The sequence below is a fragment of the Lutra lutra genome, chromosome 12 (assembly GCF_902655055.1).
Source record: "Lutra lutra chromosome 12, mLutLut1.2, whole genome shotgun sequence".
NCBI classification, from domain to species: Eukaryota; Metazoa; Chordata; class Mammalia; order Carnivora; family Mustelidae; genus Lutra; species Lutra lutra.
In genome coordinates, this window is record NC_062289.1 from 47,418,958 (window position 1) to 47,438,777 (window position 19,820).

Genomic DNA, 19,820 nt, shown 5'->3' on the forward strand with positions numbered 1-19,820 from the left:
CATGACCTGAGCCGAAGGCAGCTGCTTAACCCACTGAGCCACCCAGGCGCCCCTATCAAACTATTTTAAATAGTAACGAACCTATCCATACTGTAATAAAGTAAGATCATTTCTAAGACTCTATTTCAAGAAAAGAATGTGAAACAGACCAAAATATGTGTCAGGTTTCACAGGCGAGATACACATGACACCAGGCGAGATAGGCACAAGGCAAGATTTATTAAAGGGAGCTCTCAGGCGAAGTTCCTCCACTCAGGAGAGGGGAGTCAGGGAAGACGCACCCGGGAGGGAGTCGAGTGGGTCTTTTTTCTGGGTTAAGACAGGGCATAGGTTCACAGCCATATAAGGTAAGGTATTCAGGGTGTGGGTTCACAACTATATATGGTAAGGTATTTGGTGGTTGGAGGGTGGGGGAGTCCTGATGTTCCTGTTTCCTGCATAGGTGTCAGTTTACTTATGGTGATGTGTCCTCGGCATACGTCCTTCTGACGGGAGAGTCATGGGTAAAGGAAGAAGGCGGCCTGGAAGATGACAGCCCAGCAGCCACTTTTATTGTTCCTCCTGCATTCCTGGAGCCGCCGACCCAACAGTAAGTGCATAAAGATATTTGTTTGTTACAAGAGTTTGTTTGTTCATTATTTTGTTTTGTTTCAATAATTAGGAAATGGTAGCAACCTAAATACATAATGTTAAGGAAACGGTTAGGAACTAATATTATATCAATAAAAGGGAATATTATGCAGCCTTTAAAAATGTTTGTGAAGCCCTTTAACAACATGGGAACATGTTTATATGATCTAGTGAAAAATGCAAGTCAGAATTTTTACACACTGGGATCTCAAGTGAAAACATATAGCAAAATGTTTAAAATATGAAGGATAATTATACCTGAGAAATGGGATTAGAGAAAATATTTTTCCTCATATTTTTCAGAGTATCCAATTTTTCCAAGATGGGAATGCATTTTTACTATAGTAATCAGAAAAAAAGTCACGTAACAATTAAAATCTGTGTGCCTTTATTCACAATCGCTGGCCTCCTTACTTACTAAGAAGGGACTCAGAAAACCCTGCCCTCTAGGACTTCCTCTCACACTGCATATAACCTTGTTTTCTGCTTTCTAGTAAGATCCTACCAGAAGTGATTTCATTTTATGCCTGCATTTGGTGCCGAGAGAGCAGGCAGTGCCCACCTTTTCATCAGCACACCCTCTGCATGAGCCTGGGAGTCCAGCATGATGACACTGTCTGAAGTCAGTCTGCTTGGATACACATCCCAATTCCATCATTTTCTACTTAATGTCTCTGTGCTTTCATGGGGAGGCAAGCGAGCCACCATGTAATGTCGCCATAGAGATTAAATGAGATAATTCACGTAGGGTGCATAGCTCAAAAGTGCTTGGCACACAGCCAATCCTTTATAAATATTAAATATTTTGCAAAGGAGAAATTTGTTTCTTGATTCAAGACTGTGACTTCAAAACATGAAGATAAACGCCCTTAATGACACCCCATTCTTTATCAGCTTAGCTGCTTTGTTGTTCCCCAACAGTCTGAGGTTCTGTCTGGCTTGAGGTTTTCTATCTCAGCCCCTCTGCATTAATTCCACACTGACTCTGCTGCCTTTGAAACCCACACCAGCAGGAAGCTTCAGGAACTTAGAAAGATTTTAGTGCAGATGCCCTAGGAGGGCCATCTGTCCCAGGAAACAGGGAATGAGTTGGGGGAGGGGAAGGTCAGAGGAAGCTCATAAGCAACAGGGTTCCAGAAGGCTTATATTTACTCCTGGAAGGCGGCGGGAGGGGGTGGGGTCAGAATTCTTAATGCAGAACAAGAATTCTTCAAGATTTCTCATAGACGGTGGATTGATTTCATACCTAAACTCAAAAAAAAAAAAAAAAAAAAAAGATAGAAGAAGAAGAAGTTTGGAACTAAAATCTTGATTTCTGAACACTGTTCTCCACCAAAAGAAGCCAAGGGCTGTTTGAAAAAAAGTCTTTTTCCAGGACTGGGGCAGGGAAAGGAAAAGAGGCTCCTGGAATATTTTTTTGTGCCAGAAAGTAAAGAAGTGTTCAAAAAATGAAAAGGACCTGTCAAAGGAACACAGAAACCAACTAGAAGGTGCTCTCACTGTGCATCAAAATAAATAAGGATAATAATGGATGATATCACTTGAAATAAAATGAAATTCCAAAAGCACTTACTAGTCGGTGACAGCCAGTGGTGTGGGATTCCTCACAGCAATGATGGGATCTCCATTTCAGGGTGGGAAAGGGTTGAGAACTGACCCCACAGATGATCAGCTTCTATATCTAAACCCATGTCAGAGAAGCAGGACTAAAAATTTTTATCATGATTCACATCCTCAGTGAGGTACTATCATCAATCAATAACCAGCTGGTAAGCTCAGAGGAGATCAAGCCTGCACCAGGACACCCATCCTTATCCTACTTTGGTCTTTGCAAGAGGAAGGAAACGCTAAGTGCAGGCTGAGAGCCTGGTGACACAGAAGAGAAAAATATTTTGAACTCTGTTTCTTAGGCAACATAAAATTTTGTGATATGTTGATCAAAGATGAAAAGTAGCCATGCAGAGTGATAAGTTTTGTCCTGAGGGGCTGGCAGATATCTTGAGGCACCAGAAATGACACTGAACTTCAGATAAACTAAAGGTATATCTAGCAACAGTAGCCATATGTAAAATGAAAATGATGACCCTTCAACTCCTGTCCCTGATGTGCATTTTCTAGAACCTTCTCCCTCTGTTCATACATTTTTTATCTCATCTATAACACATATGTAATAATAAAAGCCAGTGTTTATATACACTTACTATTTGCTAGACATCATTTTAAAGTATATATTAACATATTTTTTAATCCCAACAACTCTATGAGGTCGACAATGTTATTATCATCCCCATTTTATAGATGAGGAAACGAAGGCACAGAGAAGTTTTAATAACCCATCATGGGTCACAGGGCTTAGAGATCAAGGCTAGAATTTGAATATAGGTCATCCAGGTCCAGGACTTAGATCTTAATCATGGCAATCTATTGACAATCTATTGTCTCCAGACTTACAATGTGTATACTCTCTCTCTCTCTCTCTCACATACACACACACACACACACACACACACTCTTATAATCATCCAAAAGATCCCTCTTTCAAGACAATTTCAGCAGGTGGGGAGAGTAAATATATTGAATTTATTGACAGGTCATCTCTCATTCTCTGTGGTGTGAGCAATACATGGCAAGTCTTTGAGATTCTTGAATATGGACTCAAACAGTTTATGACAGAATATCCAACATCCCTGGGGTGCCTGGGTGGTTCATTTGGCTGAGCATCTGACTCTTGATATCAGCTCAAGTCATGATCTCAAGGTTGTGAGATCGAGCCCCGCCTCGGGCTCTGAGTTTGGCATGGAGTCTGCTTGAGATTCTCTCCCTCTCTCTCCCTCTGCCCCCATTCTGTCCTGCTTGCACTCTCTGAAAAGAAAGAAAGAAGAAAAGAAAATCCAATACCCCTTCAAAACTGGCTTGGATCTAAGTCTTTGGTTCAATGAATAGATTTTCTATTGTGGAATGTCAGACAGCCTCAAGTATATAGGAAAATCCAAAGTGTGGGGACAATCAAGGAAGCTTTGCTAATCCCCTGAAGTGCTCTGGATGGGCGGCTCTCTTTGCTCTTGAGGCATTTGGCTGGCCCCACCTGTGTTCAGCCCCCACCCAAAACTCTCCATTCCCATTAAATTAGTGGGTTTTCTTTTCTCAGTTCCACATTTGCCTTTTTATGCTTCAATTTCCTCATCTGTACAATGGGCTAATTAAAGCACCTATATCATAGGATCATTGGGACAATTAAGTAAGGTAAGACAATGTTAAGTTCTTAGAATGGCTGGTGTAGAGTGCTCAAAGTGTCTATTGGTACTGCCTTTACACCAATTAAAAATCCACTTTCTCCCTCATTTTGCATTTTGTGTGAAGGTTCCGAGTGGCATTTCCTGATGAACTGTGGACTGTTCCACCCATCTCATGACACTACCATAGATGACTTCAGTTACTGATTCTTATGGATTAAAATATGTTCCCTCCAAAATATGCTGAAATCCTAGGCCCCAGGACCTGTGAATGTGGCCTCATTTGGAACTGAGGTTTTTGCAGATATAATCAAGTTAAAATGCAGCCACCCTGAATCAGGGTAAACCCTAATCCAATACAATGAGTGTCCTTAGAAGAAGAGAAGACGTGTGTACACACACAAACGCACACACACACACACACACACCACACAGGAGATTGACACATAACAATACAAGCAGAGATTGAGTATTAAAGACAACCACAAGTGAGAGACACCCAAGGATAGCCAGCAACCACCAGCAGTTCAGAAAAAGCAAGGAAATGTCCTCTTCTAGAGCCTTCAGAGAGAGCATGGCCCTCTAGACATCTTGACTTCAGACTTCTCGCTTCCAGAACTGTGCGAGAATAAATTTCTGTTGTTTTAAGCCACTCAGTTTGTGGTAATTTACTATATTATCCCTAGGAAATAGATACCCTGAGCTTTGCCCTTCCACATCCACTCTATGGGTTTTCCTTCTCTAACTTCTCTCCCTAGTGTCTCTCATTCATGTTTTTGTGCGTGAATTTCCCCTCATCTAATGAAACATCAGATGAAATATTTAGTCACAATGGTCTGTGCCAGAAAATGCCCTGTTCTCTAGGGTTGGTGTTTTTTTTTTTTTAATTTGTTATACATTAATTCTTTCCCTACTGCAAAAATGTGACAGTGCAACAAAAGGCTATGACACAGAACACTGAATTTCTTTTATTTAACTCTGTCAGTGTTAGGGAACAATGTGTTATCATTGGAATCAGAAGCCAATCTTGTCCTGCTGGGTTATCGTGAATCCTCATTTGGCTCTGGCCATTCATAATCTTGATATCCTAATATTCTTTCAACTGGGAGATTGACACAGAAACCACTGTCATTTCACCAAGTGATTATTCAATTCTATATTCCTAAATCTCATTTTTTCGAGCTTCTCTGAGTTAAACATTACATTTTATTTCAGCTAAATCACCCCTCTAATAGGCTGAATCTTATTCTGTTAGAGATTTTGATGACTTCTCCATTGATGGAACATAAAACAGTGTCTAGCATATATACATTTTTACAGTTTAATTCTGGGCTCCCAAAAGATAAATTGTGAACCAAATGGGGAAAGAGACATGAATAAATAATGCCAGCTGAGCAGACTAAAATATGTAGGAAAAGTTAAGCCCCTCTCAGTAAATGTCAAGTATGAAATTGTTTTATATAATTTTATTCATTGGACCTAACCTACTCCCACAAGATTTCATTTGATTTTCAGAGATTGATACCATTATGTTCTGCATTTCAAGTATGAGATCAAAACATGCCCAGCACCAGACTTCAGTTTCTTGCACTGTGATGCAGAACCTGCTCTAACAATGGTGCATTCTCTGGAACAGAGTGAAGTCTATGGTTCCGTGAGACCCTACCCAACAGTGCTCGCAATGAACTGGAATGTGTGGGTAATCACTAAGTGAGGGCAGGGTGGAGGAATGAATCTCCATACTACAGCAGATCAGAGCAAGGAAGCTCAGTGCAAGACCAGAGGGGTCCCTTCTAATTTTCAACAGCTGTTGTCCCAGTGGAGATTGGCCACACATGTTGGCAGATTTTGCAGCAACTGGCAGTGATTGTTCACCAAGTTATTTGCCTTTTCTGTCTAGACACATGTAGCTAGATTACATATCCCAGTCTCCCTTGTGGTGAGCTGTAGCCTAGTGACTGGGTTCTGGACATTGGAATGGGCATCAGAGTGGTATACTCCACCTTCAAGCATGGGCTACAAAAGTTTCCATACAATCTTCCCTGTTCTCTCTTCTTTCTTCTGCTAGCCAGACTCAGACAATTCAGGGAAACCTCCAAGGCCCTAGAGTAGAAGCCAGCAAGCGGTTTCCTATGAAGACCAGGAGTGTAAATATTTTACATGTTAGAAGCTATACAGTGTCTGTTGTGATTACTCAACTCTGTTCTTGTATTAGGAAAGCAACCTTCAACAATATATAAATGAATAAATGTGCCTGTGTTCTAATTAAATTTTATTTACAAAAACAATGAATTTGGCCCACAGACTATAGCTTTCTAAACCCTGCCCCAGGGGAAAATCCAAAGCAAGGACTAAGGGTTCCTGAATAACCATGGGGATTAGACCATCCTTTCCCCTGTCCACCGTCTTGACTTTATAGGCTGGGACATGCGTGAGGCGCTGACATGGGGTTCTGCTCCAGGTAGTCACTCAGGAATCCAGGTCAACAGAGGCATCATCTTAGCACATACTTTCACCATCACCCCACTTTTGAAAGGAAGTATCTCAAATAGTACCCTTCTTAAAGCTTCTTTCTAGAAGCAATGTATCATTCCCGCTCACATTTTATTGGCATGTCAAGGCATCTGACTACATCAAAAATGGAGAGTGATCAACCACATGCCCAAGAGGGAAAGAGAATCCACTCATTTGTGAATGACACAATGATGCTACACAACGTGATATAAAGAGGGAAAGAGAATCCACTCATTTGTGAATAACACAATGATGCTACACAACGTGATGCTCCTTTGCTAAGGAGAAGCAAAGATGGTATTAGAACTTGGGCCACTGTGGGTGGAGCAGGCTTGGATGACATGTCGGGTCTGGGTTTTCAGAAAGCAATCTAGGACACAAGGGAAATAGAAACTGTGGGAGCTATGGACAGAGAAAAGAAAAACTAGGAGACCTAAATTATCATCCTAGATATAATGTTGCTTCCATCCATCCTGTTCTCTTCCATCTATGAGAATGACAGAATTAAACTGGCCCACTTACAAATGATCCCCACCTAGGCTGAGCCATATGAGATCACCAATACTCCACCATGTTTTACCTACAAAACTAGTTCTATAAGGTAAAACCTAACTTCTTACATTTAATTTTTTTTTGAAAGATTTTATTTTTATTTATTTGTCATAGAGAGAGAAGCGAGAGTGAGCACAGGCAGACAGAGTGGCAGGCAGAGGCAGAGGGAGAAGCAGGCTCCCTGCCAAGCAAGGAGCCCGATGTGGGACTCGATCCCAGGACGCCGGGATCATGACCTGAGCCGAAGGCAGCTGCTTAACCAACTGAGCCACCCAGGCGTCCCACATTTTATTTTTTTAGCTTAAAGTTTCTTTTTTATTTTCTTCTTTTTTTAAATTTAAATGCAGTTAGGGCACTTGGGTGGCTCAGTTGGTTAAGCAACTGCCTTCAGCTCAATCATGATCCTAGAGTCCCAGGACTGAGTCCCTCACTGGGCTCCCTGCTCAGTGGGGAGTCTGCTTTTCCCTCTGACCTCTGCCATCTCATGCTCTCTCTCTCTCTCATTCTCTCTCTCTCTCTCAAATAAATAAATAAAATCTTTTTTTAAAAAAATAAATAAATTCAATTAGCCAACATATAGTACATCATTAGTTTTCGATGTAGGATTCAGTGATTCCTTAGTTGCATATAACACCCAGGGCTCATCACATCAAGTGCCCTTCTTAATACCCATCACCTGGTTACCCCATCCCCCACCACACCTCCCTTTCCACAACCCTCAGTTTGTTTCCCGGACTCAATAGTCTCTCATGGTTTGTCTCCCTCCCTGATTTCTTCCCATTCAGTTTTTCCTTCCTTCCCATATGGCCCTCTGCACTATTTCTTATATTCTACATAAGAAGTTAAAATTAGAGCTACCCTATGGTCCAGCAATTGCACTACTGGGTATTTACCCCAGAGATACAGATGTAATTTCTTAGATTTTAAATATCACCTGCCTTTATTTTGAAAATAGAAGAGCATAAAAATTTAGTTCATAGAGTTAGAGGGTTCTACCCAAAAATGTGCTAAGAAACTAAAATATTCCCCAGACTGTGTAAGCATACCTAGTCCTTGAACATACTTATAAAAGGACCAAGACTGCCCATATTCTTGTCTTGACACTGGCTCTTCTAAAGTTGCAATCACTGCAATTCTAAACCTAAGAAAGAAAAGATGAATGCGTGTTGAGCTCCAACTATGCAAGGGACTTAGAGAGAAGGCCACAGTTGAGTTGAAATGAGGAGTGTCTGGCTGACCCCCAAGCAGCCTTGAGGATCTTTCTGTGCTGAGGAATGGAGCCTATAGCAAGCAGAGGTGCGGAGAAGTTAATATGAACCTGGCCATATAGGGTTGACCGGGAGCCTATCCTTCGGGATTAGGTCTGAGTCCTGCACTAAGAGGCTGGAGGCAGAGGTTGGCTGGAGCTATTTTCTTGAGGGATTTTATGAGATATAAGACTTCAGTGGTGAGTCTTGGGGTCATTGGGATTTTGTGCCTTCTAGATAACAGGAACGGAGCAAGAGCAGCTGTGGTAGGGTCTCAGTTTACTGGCCAACTGTCGGCAACAAGAAGAAGACTGTGAGAAGATTCTTCATAAGCTTACGACAGGTAATCCCCTCAGAATCTCAGAAATAATGGAGAAAGACTGAGGAAGGAGAGAAGGGATGATGAGCTGGACCTATGCAGGGGGGGCCATTGGTCATAAAGATGTGGACACTTCTTAAGAAGTGAATTAGTCAGGGTTCTCCAGAGAAACAGATCCAATAAGGGATGTGTGTGTGTGTGTGTGTGTGTGTGTGTGTGTGTGTGCGTGCGTGTATGTAAGGAGATTTATTGTAAGGAATTAGCTCATGCAATTACCAAGGCTAGCAAGTCCCAAGATCTTCAGGGTGAGTCGCCAGGCTTGACACACAGGAAGGTCAATGGTGGAGCTCCAATCCAAAGACTGGCAGGCTCAAGACCCAGAAGGAGCCAGTGTTTCAGTCCGAGTCCAAAGGCGTTAAAAGAAAAAATAATATCCCAGTGTGAAAGCCATGAGACAGGAAGAATTCTCTCTTACCCTGGGGGAGGTCAGCCTTTTTGTTCTATTCAGGCCTTGGATGGACTGGATGAGACCCGCCTACATGAGGGGCAATTGAGCCTCCTGACTTAAATGTTAATCTCTCCAGAAATACCCTCTCAGAAATACCCTGAATGTGTTGGACCTAATATCTGGGTACTCTGTGGCTCAATCAAACTGACACGGAATTAACCAACACACAGAGGAACTTCTTTTATTCACACAGACTGTTAATTTTGCATTTCACAGAATCTTCCCAACAACTTCTGAATTAGGTATTATTGAGGTAAGTTAAGAGTTAGGTGGACTGTCTGAGGGCATAGCTAATGGAGGAGTCAGAATTTGCACCCATGACTTCATGCATGAGTTGTTTCTAACAGTTTCCATCATAAAGACTCCTTTTTGCATTGTTTATTTCTTTTTTTTTTAAAGATTTATTTATTTATTTATTTGACAGACAGAGATCACAAGTAGGCAGAGAGACAGGCAAAGAGAGAGGGGGAAACAGGCTCCCCGCCGAGCAGAGAGCCCGATGTGGGGCTCGATCCCAGGACCCTGAGATCATGACCCGAGCCGAAGGCAGAGGCTTTAACCTGCTGAGCCACCCAGGCGCCCCTGTATTGTTTATTTCTTGATTTAAGAAAATAAACTGTAAAGAAAAAAATTTAAACAGCTGGGGAAAACTGAATCTAATCAGTTTTTGTTTGTTTTTTTTTTTTTAGATTTTTATTTGTTTATTTGACAGAGATCACAAGCAGGCAGAGGCGGGGCGGGGGGGCTCTCGACAAGCAGAGAGCCAGATGCGGGGCTCGATTCCAGGACCCTGGGATCATGACCTGAGCTGAAGACAGAGGCTTTAACCCGCTTAGCCACCCAGGCGCCCCTCTAATCAGTTTTAAATGAAATGATTATAAATACTTTTAGAAGTAATATGATAAGGTTATATAAAAATTATAGATAGACCACGATGTGATAGTATTTCTGTTTGAGTTAATATATCATAAATAAAGTTTTTTTTAAAGTTATGAGCTCCTCCAGGCAGAGCCCCAGGAGAGTGTACTAACTGGTGTCCATTCTGATTGGTGTCCTTGGCATACCTCTATCAAATACTGAATATTGACCCTGCCTCAACACATTAACTTCATTCTAGGCAGGCTCTTTCCACACGATGATGAGATGGCTGCAGAAGCCCTCGCCCTCGCATTTTCCCAGCTTTACGATCAGCAGGAAAGAAAATGTTCAACTTCCTTGACAGTCTCCAGAAAGCCTTGGGCATTGCTTCATTGGGCCTAACTAGGTCGCTTGCCTTTATCTAAATCGAACAACCACGCTAGGAGGTTTGACCCTGGAGCTGAAAAATAGTCAATCCCATTCCATACTCCGTAGGCTAATATTGAGGAAGAAGTGTTCACCCAAATAAATGTGGGGTGCTCTTAGGATGGCAGAATAGATGATGAATGGCCAAAACCAGCAATTTCCCCTTCCATATTCCCCTAAGTAAGATTGACTCTGGGTTTGCTAGTCTTCATGTAACAAGGAAAGTTAGTCCTTCAAGGATGGAATATTTCCTAAGGACATGGGGGTCTTATAAGAAATTGAATCAGAACAGTTGTCCAATCTTATAATTCCACTCTCTCTTATTCTATATAGATTAATTTATTATCTTTTTACAGGACTGAGACTTTCTTGTCTCGGCTTGTATTAAGTCCCTCCACCCAAAATGCCCTCCCTCCCACCCTCCCGTACCTTGTAAAGCTCCTACTTACCAGTGACATTCAACTCAGATGCCACTTTCTTCCTTTTTTTTTAAATTAAAATATAATGTATTATTTTCTTCAGGGGTACCAGTCTGCAAATCATTAGTCTTACACAAGTCACAGTTCACTAATTATCATAGCACATACACTCCCCAGTGTCCATCACCCAGCCACCCTATCCCTCCCCACCTCACCCCTCAGCAACCCTCAGTTTGTTTCCTGAGATTAAGAGTCTCTTATGGTTTGTCTCCCTCCCAATCCCCTCCTGTTTCATTTTTTCCCTCCCTACCCCCATGACTCCCCACACTGCCTCTCAAATTCCTCACATCAGGGAGATCATATGATAATTGTCTTTCTCTGATTGACTTATTTCGCTCAACATAATACCCTCTAGTTCCATCCACAGATGCCACTTCCTTCACAAAAGGTTTCCCTGAGCTCCTGCCCTCACAGCCCTCCCTATCCCACCCAACCCAACTTCTTTGGAGCTTCCGTAGCGCTGTGTGGCTCTCTTGTGACACCTCTACTCTTCCGTGGATTCATGGGATGGAGAGTTCACTGTGCTCTCATCTTCTTCTCCCTTCCAGACTGTAAACTCTCCCGGGACAAGCCAGCTTTCTTTCATCTCCACGTCTTTCATCACTAACTCAACATGTATTCAATCCCTCTCAACCCAGCACCCAGAGATCTGTCCATTCCCACAATGATCTCAACCTCCATTATAACAAATCAAGGTGTTCTAGTTCTTAATCTGGATGGTGGGTCCAAGAGCATCACTTTATTATATTAATATTATTATTATTCTTTCATAGGTGTGATATACAGTTTTTTAAGAAAACAGGAAAAATCGAGGCTGGATTCCCCCATCATCTGCACATCACATTTATACATGACAAGCTGCTTAAACTGTAGAGGGCTCTCGGTAGCCCATGCTCTGGCTTTAATCCCTCCCTGGATCCCTCAGACGTTTCTAAGAGCTCAGTCCCCGCTACCTTAAGAAAGCCCTGGTTGGAACTCGATGCCTATAATTCTTAATTACAATTGCATTGCTGGCTTTATGTGCATCTCTGCTCATTTAAACTCAATGCTGACTGACAAATTGTGCTCGTCTGCCTATTCGACAGTAATTTAGCCAGGCAGCCTGCAGCTTGCCCCAGATTGATGAGCAGCCGTTTGATCTGTTTGGGGATGGATTGTTTTCTTGGTGTGGGATGCTTTGTGCTGCTGCCAAACGATGGATGGTTTCGTCTCCTCCGGTGACATTGTGGACACTCTGGATGGCCTCTCCTGTAACTCCAAATGCACATTTTAAAAACATCGATCACTCTCCATCGCAGACATAGCATCCCAGAGAAGAGCAGGATGAAATGGCTCATCAGACCCACGTCAAGCTCACATCGCTGTTTTCCAAGCCAGCGAGAGTTCAAGTTGGTACTCAACTTGCTCCCACTGCAGACCAGAGCTGATGCCGTCGTCGTTAGACACAGTGATTTCTCTTGGAAAAGCTTTGTGCTGGTCAGAGTTACCTTTCAGGAGAATCCCCCTACCACCACGTAAGGATTCTGAGCCACGTGCTCTGCCCTGGCCACGTCCCGTGGCCTTCAGCCTTTTAGGCGAGGCAAGCTTCTGAGTTAACTATCTGAATCTTTTCAGGCTGTGAGAAGATGTCTCTCCCCGATGATGCGTGCTTCATTATTTCTCCAATTCAGGTTTTTCATGGTCCCTGTAGCCTGAATGCAGAGTGAAGGAAAAGTGTGTCCCAAAGGTATAGGCAACTGCTTTATTGAGATGATTGACATGCCGTGCCATTCACCCATTTTAAGTGGAGAATTGAATGGGGCTTGGTCTATTACAGTATGAATTCTTTTAAGTTGTGGTAAAATACCTATCACGTAAAATGTGTCCTTTTAACCATTTTTGAGTGTACAGTTCAGTGCTATTAATTACATTTACGGTGTTACAAGCAACCATCACCAGGATTTCCAAAGCTTTTTATCACTCCGCAGAAAATCTGCGACCACAAACAATGACACCCATCCGCCTGCCCCCAGAGCCCAGTAACTTCTATTCCATTTTCTGTCTCTATGAATTTGACGACGTACTGAAAACACACAATATTGACCTTCGTGTGACTGGTTTATTTCACTTAGCATAATGTGTTCGTATCACGATTTCCCTCTCTTCCACAGCTGAGTAACACTCATGATACCCCACTGTGTGTATAGATCATATCTTACTTATCCGTTCACCTGTTGATAGACATTTGAATTGTTTCCACTTTTGTCTGTTGTAAATAATGCTGCAGTGAACGTGCATAACAAGTATCTGTTCAAGTCTCTGTTTTCATTCCTTTGGGGATATACATAAGAGTGGAGTTTCTGGGTCAGATGGTAATTCTGTTGAGCTTTTGGAGGAACTGCCAAACTGTTTTCCTGAGTGGCTGCACCATTTTACATTCCCACCAGTGATGCACTAGTGTTCTAATTTCTCCACATATGCCAACACTGACTGCTTCCCATTTTTGTTTTTATAGTCGTAGTAGTAGTTGTGCCCAATACCATTTTAACCCTTAGAGTCCGGGGTAGAGATTTTCACAAGTAGTATGGAGAGGAAGGAGATTGCCCAAGAGGGTTTGAAAATACAGTGGCACCTCCACACTTCGAGGAACTTAATCAAGGTCCATTTTATTTGTTTTTTAAGATTTTATTTCTTTATTTGACACAGAGAGAGACATCGAGAGAGGGAACCCAAGCAGGGGGAGTGGGAGAGGGAGAGGCGGGCTTCCTGCTAAGCAGGGAGCCAAGTGTGGGGCTCGATCCCAGGACCCTGGGATCATGACCTAAGCTGAAGGCAGATGCTTAACAACTGAGCCACCCAGGTGCACCCCATTTTAATTACAGATGTTTTCTGGTGGCCTGGCTCATCTGAAGCCCTGGCTCATAATTGGGTCTTGTACCAAGTACGTGGTCTCTCAGGGACCTAATCTCCTCATCTCTGAAACGGGGATGAAGTTATCTCTCAGGGTCGTGACAGCCCTTAGCCAGCCCCTAGCAGGCACCCACTAAATGCTGGAATCTGACTTTTAGTCCCTCAAGTGCAGACAGTAAACAATCACTGCGGGGGGCGGGGTGGAGAATGCTCTGGTGAAGATGCAGGTAAGGTGCTGTGCCTGGAACAGTAGGGACAGCTTCACAGTGAGTGTGGCTCGATCGCAGACACCCGTGTCCACTCTGCCTGAACTTAGCTACTCACTATTCTACCCATATTGTTGCCTGTGGACACAGCTGTCTTGACTTGCTCATAAATTATTTCTAGTTATTCCTATGTGACCCCAGAAAACTAGGACTGTTGTGCACCCCACGGTTGGTCAAGAAGCACTGAGTCGATAAACACTGGAATCCTCTGGTGACAGCAACACTGGCCTCATTGCAATGCTCTGGCTCAGACCAACGGATGACGGTGTATAGTCTGATAAAATGGGTACCGTGCAGAGGAGATGGGGGGCTATGCTGGGCACTGACTCCCCAAAAGGCAAGACTCGGGGCTGGCTCACATAAGGTACACAGTACCTTTTCCCATTTGTTTCCAGATATACTAACTATTCCCCAACCCCAAACATGCTGCTGTGATGTACGAGTTGACCCAGCCTTTGTCTACTTTACATTTTGGTCCTCAAGCCCTGAGGATTCTGCTTGCTTAGAATTAATGGTCCTTCCCAGAACACTGTAATTTGCAGATAGGGAAAAAGTACTTCTTACAGATCAACCAAGAGCATTCCCTCCTCCCTTCATATGACTCCCACCCCGAAGTATACGAACAATTCACGAACAGACATAGTGGCTGGGAAGTCAAACAAAACCAGATGGTTTTCCAGTCCTGGCTATCTAAATACCATGTCATCTGTGTTACATAATTCTTAGAGAAAGCACGCCGCTTTAATTGTGCGGCACAGATCATGACAGATTGCTCAGTTTTTTGACATCATTTTATTTGGTGTTTTCTCTGCTCTGAGCGCAGGGAAACTAATTATGTCCAGGTGGGGTCCAGGTGCAGGTATGTGTGCGAACTCCGGAGGGCCTGCTTATATATGAAATGGTTTCGTTGGAGTGTTCTAGCTTTGAAAACTTGCTCTCTTGGCCCTTTTTAATAAGTGCTCATTTCTCTCTAAATATTCCCCCATCCCCATGCTGACTAATGACTAATTGAGGTTCTACAGGAGTGGAATGGGCTCTGGGAAGGAAAAGAGGCTCCGTTGCAGACTGTGGGCTGCCATGCTTTACGGTGTCTCCAGAAACCTATCTATCTTTACAGCACATGGCCTCGTTCCTGAAATTAGCACCATTATGTACAGTGCTAAGATGACTTAGCCTCACTTCATATTTAGAATAGAAAAATATACTTGTTACAAAGATGTATTTCCTGTTATCAACAGGGACTGGAGTTCTGAAGAGGGATAGATGGTCGTCTACAGAGCAAGGCGAACGTACCTAGTATCACTGAACTGTACACTTGAAGATAGTTAAAATGCTAAATCCTATGTGATGTATATCTTGTCACAAGGAAAAATAGTAACTGGTACTGTCCGTAACTTCAGGAGATGGGCTCAATAGAAATGAGAGCAATATGCCTACTCCGATCGGTACCATTTAGAGAATCCTTCCATTCTATTGGTTACTTCAGAGACTTATCACCTTAGATTGGCATAGAATTGCTCTATGCAAAGCACTCCCATATACCCAATCCCACTTGACCTTCCTTGTGTATACAAGACAAGCAGGTTGATCCCCATATTGCAAATGAAGATTGTTGCTGTTACTTTGGCTAAATAACAAATAAGTGGCTTAAGAAGAGCACTCATTTATGCTACTCACCAGTCGTCCATTATGGGCAGTGCGTGGTGGAGATGGCTATCCCTTCTCCACGCGCCATCACTTTGAGTGGCTCACTGATGACTAGAGGAACCAGCCCCACGGATAGTTCTCTCACATGGCAGGCAAGGTGGGGTTAGCTGTCAGCTGGTGGCTCTGCTGGGGATGTCAGCTCAGGGTTATTCTCCACATGGGTTTCTTCACAAGGTTGTTTGGACTTCCTCGAGCATGATCACTAGGTTTCAAAATGGGCGTCCCAAAAGATGAGAAATGGCAGCTCCCAGTCTCTTAAGGCTTGGGTCCAGAAATGGGCACATCTTCACTTGAGCTATACTTTGTTGGTCAGAGTGGTCACAGAGCTCACCAATATTCAAGAGGAGCAGACATGGACCCAACTCCTTGAAGGAAAGAACAAAAAAACCACATTTGTGGCCATCTTTAATCTGCCACAAGGATGTCAAGGCTAAGACGGAATTGGTCATGGTTACAAGGGTAGTAAGTGAGAGTTGACCACAGGGCTTTCTCCACTAAACTATTCTGAATTGGTATGATGTTTATTACACCAAAATCCATCTAAGTCACTTGAAATTTCTTTCCCATGAAGCCAGTGGATAATCATGCTTAAACCATATTTCCTTCTTCAAGTTAGAGTAGAGAAGTGAATTCTTAAAAGTTACTTTTTAGGGGTGCCTGGGGGGCTCAGTTGGTTGAACATCCAACTCTTGGTTTCAGTTCAGGTCATGATCTCAGGGTAGTGAGATCGAGCCCCAAACTGGGCTCCACACTCAGCATGGAGTCTGCTTGTCCCTCTCCCTCTGCTCCTCCCCTTCCTCTGCTCCTCCCTGTAGCTCTCTGTCTCTTTCTGTCTTCTCTCTCTCTCTTTCAACTAAATAAATAAAATCTTCCCCAAAAAAGTTACTTTGAAAATACAAAATGCTTTGAAACATATCTCTCCCAGGTCTTAATTCTAAGTATTCACATGAAATCCTTAATTTGGTTTCTGCCCATGATTTAAACACTACCTCCCATAATATCTACCACCACCCAAATGCATACAAATGCAGTATCATGAGTCCTGACTCTAAACACTTTTAATATCAAAAACATCATGCTTATCAAATTGCCTCAAGTAGCAAGGGAATTTATTTTATGTCACCTAAAAATCTCCAAGATTAAAAATGTTCTCCTGTGGTTGAGATGTCCATCATGATATGAAGTTTCCATTTCAGGGTGAAGCTCTACAGGTGGAATAACCAGTTTGCTTTGAACAATCTCATCTTGTGGCCAAATTGGCTGGAAATAAACTATTCCACCAAGTGGGAGATATTAACCTATGAGTGCTTCATGTTGACAAATGAGGTCATTAAGCCATGGAGACTTGGGAAAATGTCCTTTGCAATGGAGAGATCTGGCTGCCACCACCTTATCCAAGTGATCAAACTCCATATCCACATCACTAAGAGTGGGACAATCCACCATTAAATGCCTCTCAGCATGACACAGTGGGACGTGCACAGCACCACTTGGAAAATATTCTTGCCAAAAATGTTTTAACTCGATGCCCCTCAGCCTGTACACCTGACGTCCAGGACACCGTCCTGCACACACACTCCAGCTGAACCAGAGATCATAGAAGATGAGTTGAGTAATGACTGACTTAATTTTCCCAACGAAACACAAAGGGTACCATTCTATCTACATGGGTAGAAGTTAATACATGACATAAAATGGGTGCCTTAGGACATTATAGCTCAGTTCTCATGGATCTTATGGATCTGCAGTTGCAAAGGATCAACGTAAAGGACGAAATGATCAGACAAATCCAGAATATGAGACAATCTACAGAACAACTCACCTGGTCTCTTCAAAAGGAAAATGCCATGAAATGTGGTGTTTGTCAATTAAAGGAAACTAATCACCTCTCATAAAAGATGATTTTTGTGTATTTTTTACTTCTATATAGGAGGATCATATATACTCTCCTTGTATCAAGCTGTTATTGCTCGAGATAATGTCCAAGATTCACCCAAGCTACTGCATGATTCAGTATTGCTCTCCTTTTTTACTGCTGTGTTGTATTCCTCTGCACAAATATACCAGCATTTATTTATCTGTTTTATTGGTGATGGGCATGTGGGATAGTTCCAGTTTGGAGAAATAATGAGCAAATAATGAGCTGCTTGCACAGGTCTCTCTGTGGCATATTCAATCATTTCTCATGAGTATATACTGAGGAATGGCATTACTGGATCACAGAGTCAGTACAACCTGAAATTTATTAGATTCTGGCAAACAATTTTCCTAAAATTGTGACTGAACCAATTTACACTCTCAGCCAAAAGCTCTCAGAACTCCAGATCCTCACCTCTTCGGGGAGATGGAGTGGAAGAGATATTGATAAGGAAAAGCTGTGAGAAAACTTTCCAGGGTGATAAAAATATCCTATTTATCAATCTGGCTAGTGCTTACATAAGAGATTCATGAAGGCCTAAAACTGCTCTTAAAAATAAAATCAAGGGGCACCTGGGTGGCTCAGTCGTTAAGCATCTGCCTTTGGCTCAGGTCATGATCCCAGGTTCCTGGGATCGAGTCCTGGGATCAAGCCCGCCTCAGGCTCCCTGCTCCTCCCTGCTTCTCCCTCTCCCACTCCCCTTGCTTGTGTTCCCTCTCTCACAGTCTCTCTCTGTCAAATAAATAAATGAAATCTTAAAAAATAAATAAATGAAAACAAAATCAGTTGTTTAAAAATTCACCAAGGTACACAGTTAAGGTCCATACACTTTGTATGGAGGTTCTACTTCGAAGAGAGAAAAGAGGCCAAGAGACTAAAAACACTTAACAGTCAAATTTATGAGTGAGTCTTGATTGGTTCCTGGATCAAAACAAAAACCAGTTATAAAAGATCATTCGGAGTCAGCTGGAGAAGTTTTAATATGGACCAGATGTTAAATGTTGTTAGAGAATCGTTTTCCAGTTTCCTAGGTGTGATCATCACATCATGTAGCTGGATAGGAGGTTGTCCTTATTAGGAAATGCAGCTGGACCACTTAGGGATGAAGCATCACAACGTCTGTAACCTACCTTCAAAGGGTTCAACAAATAGGCCTGTGTGGAGGGGGGTATAGAATGTATTCACCCAGACACAGAGATAAATTAAAGGTAAAACAAATATAGGAGAACTGTTAACCACGGTTGAACCGAGGTAGTGGGTACAAGGGTATTTGTTCCATTCTTTTCTCAACTTTTCTGTGTAATTTTGAATTTCCATAATAAAAAAAATTGTGTTTGGGGGCAGATCTAGAAATCCGAAGCGACCCGCTGACAATGACAAAGTACCTAAGAAGACCCTAGAACAAAATCAAGGCACCTTGACTCCTAATTCCGTACCGTCCAATGCACTGGTGCTTCCTGGTGCCACAAACCGATTGTTTGGATGAGTACACTTTTTAAATTAATTACTTCCTGCAACGTATCCCCAACCGTCTAAGCAGATAACACAGAGACCCTTTAGATTTATCTTATAAATAAATCCAACTTGCATTCTGTCTGCAAACACACTTCCCTCTAATACAAATGTCTCTCTCCCTCCCTCTCCCTTCTCCCTTCCTTTCTCTTTCCTTCTGTCTCTGCCAGTCTCTCTCTCTCTCTCTCTCTCTCTGTGCACCTGTCTCAGGTCACCCAGCCACTTTCAAAACCTTTCCACAACCACTTTACCCACGTCCAAATTCCCTTTTTCTAATGCAAAGGCTGAGTTGAAAGCTGAGTGGCCCCCGCAGCACATAAAGCCCCCGCGATTCCTGTCTCCCCCCAGGGCAGGAGGAGGACACCATAAAATGCAGCATTCTGTTTGAGGTTCACTGGCCCAGCTGCAGGGCTCAGCGGAGCTTCTCAGGTGGCTGGGCCGCTTTGAAGTTTACTTTCAATTAAAAAAAATAAAATAAAATAAGAAAAGAAGCCAAATCAGCAGCTGTCAGGGAGGCAGGGAAGATTTATTCAGGGTGGTCAAAGGGGAGTGTGGCCAGCAGTAAAGGCCTGAAGGTAGATGGGAAGGAAATTCAAGCTGGAGAAAGAAATTCCTCCTGGCAAGGTCAGGCCAGCACGGGGCGGGTCCCTCTGGGTAAGACGGCCAGGAATCCTACAGTGGGGGGGTTTCTGTCACCAGGGGGAAGAGGGTCCCGTCTGCAGATGCTCCGAGGGTGGGCTTGGTGAGGAGGAGAGCTCCCCA

The 19,820-nt window shown here is 42.9% G+C and overlaps 1 long non-coding RNA gene across 2 annotated transcripts; it reads left to right on the plus strand.

Moving 5' to 3' along the window:
- The first annotated feature begins 267 nt into the window (after positions 1-267).
- On the plus strand, positions 268-13,019 carry LOC125082479 (uncharacterized). 2 transcript variants are annotated; one of them, XR_007121982.1, is made up of 4 exons: positions 268-347; positions 443-589; positions 8,414-8,519; positions 11,540-13,019. It is a non-coding gene; the product is annotated as an uncharacterized LOC125082479 (long non-coding RNA). The 2 variants fall into 2 exon arrangements; XR_007121983.1 differs by lacking the exon at positions 8,414-8,519.
- The last annotated feature ends 6,801 nt before the right edge of the window (positions 13,020-19,820 follow it).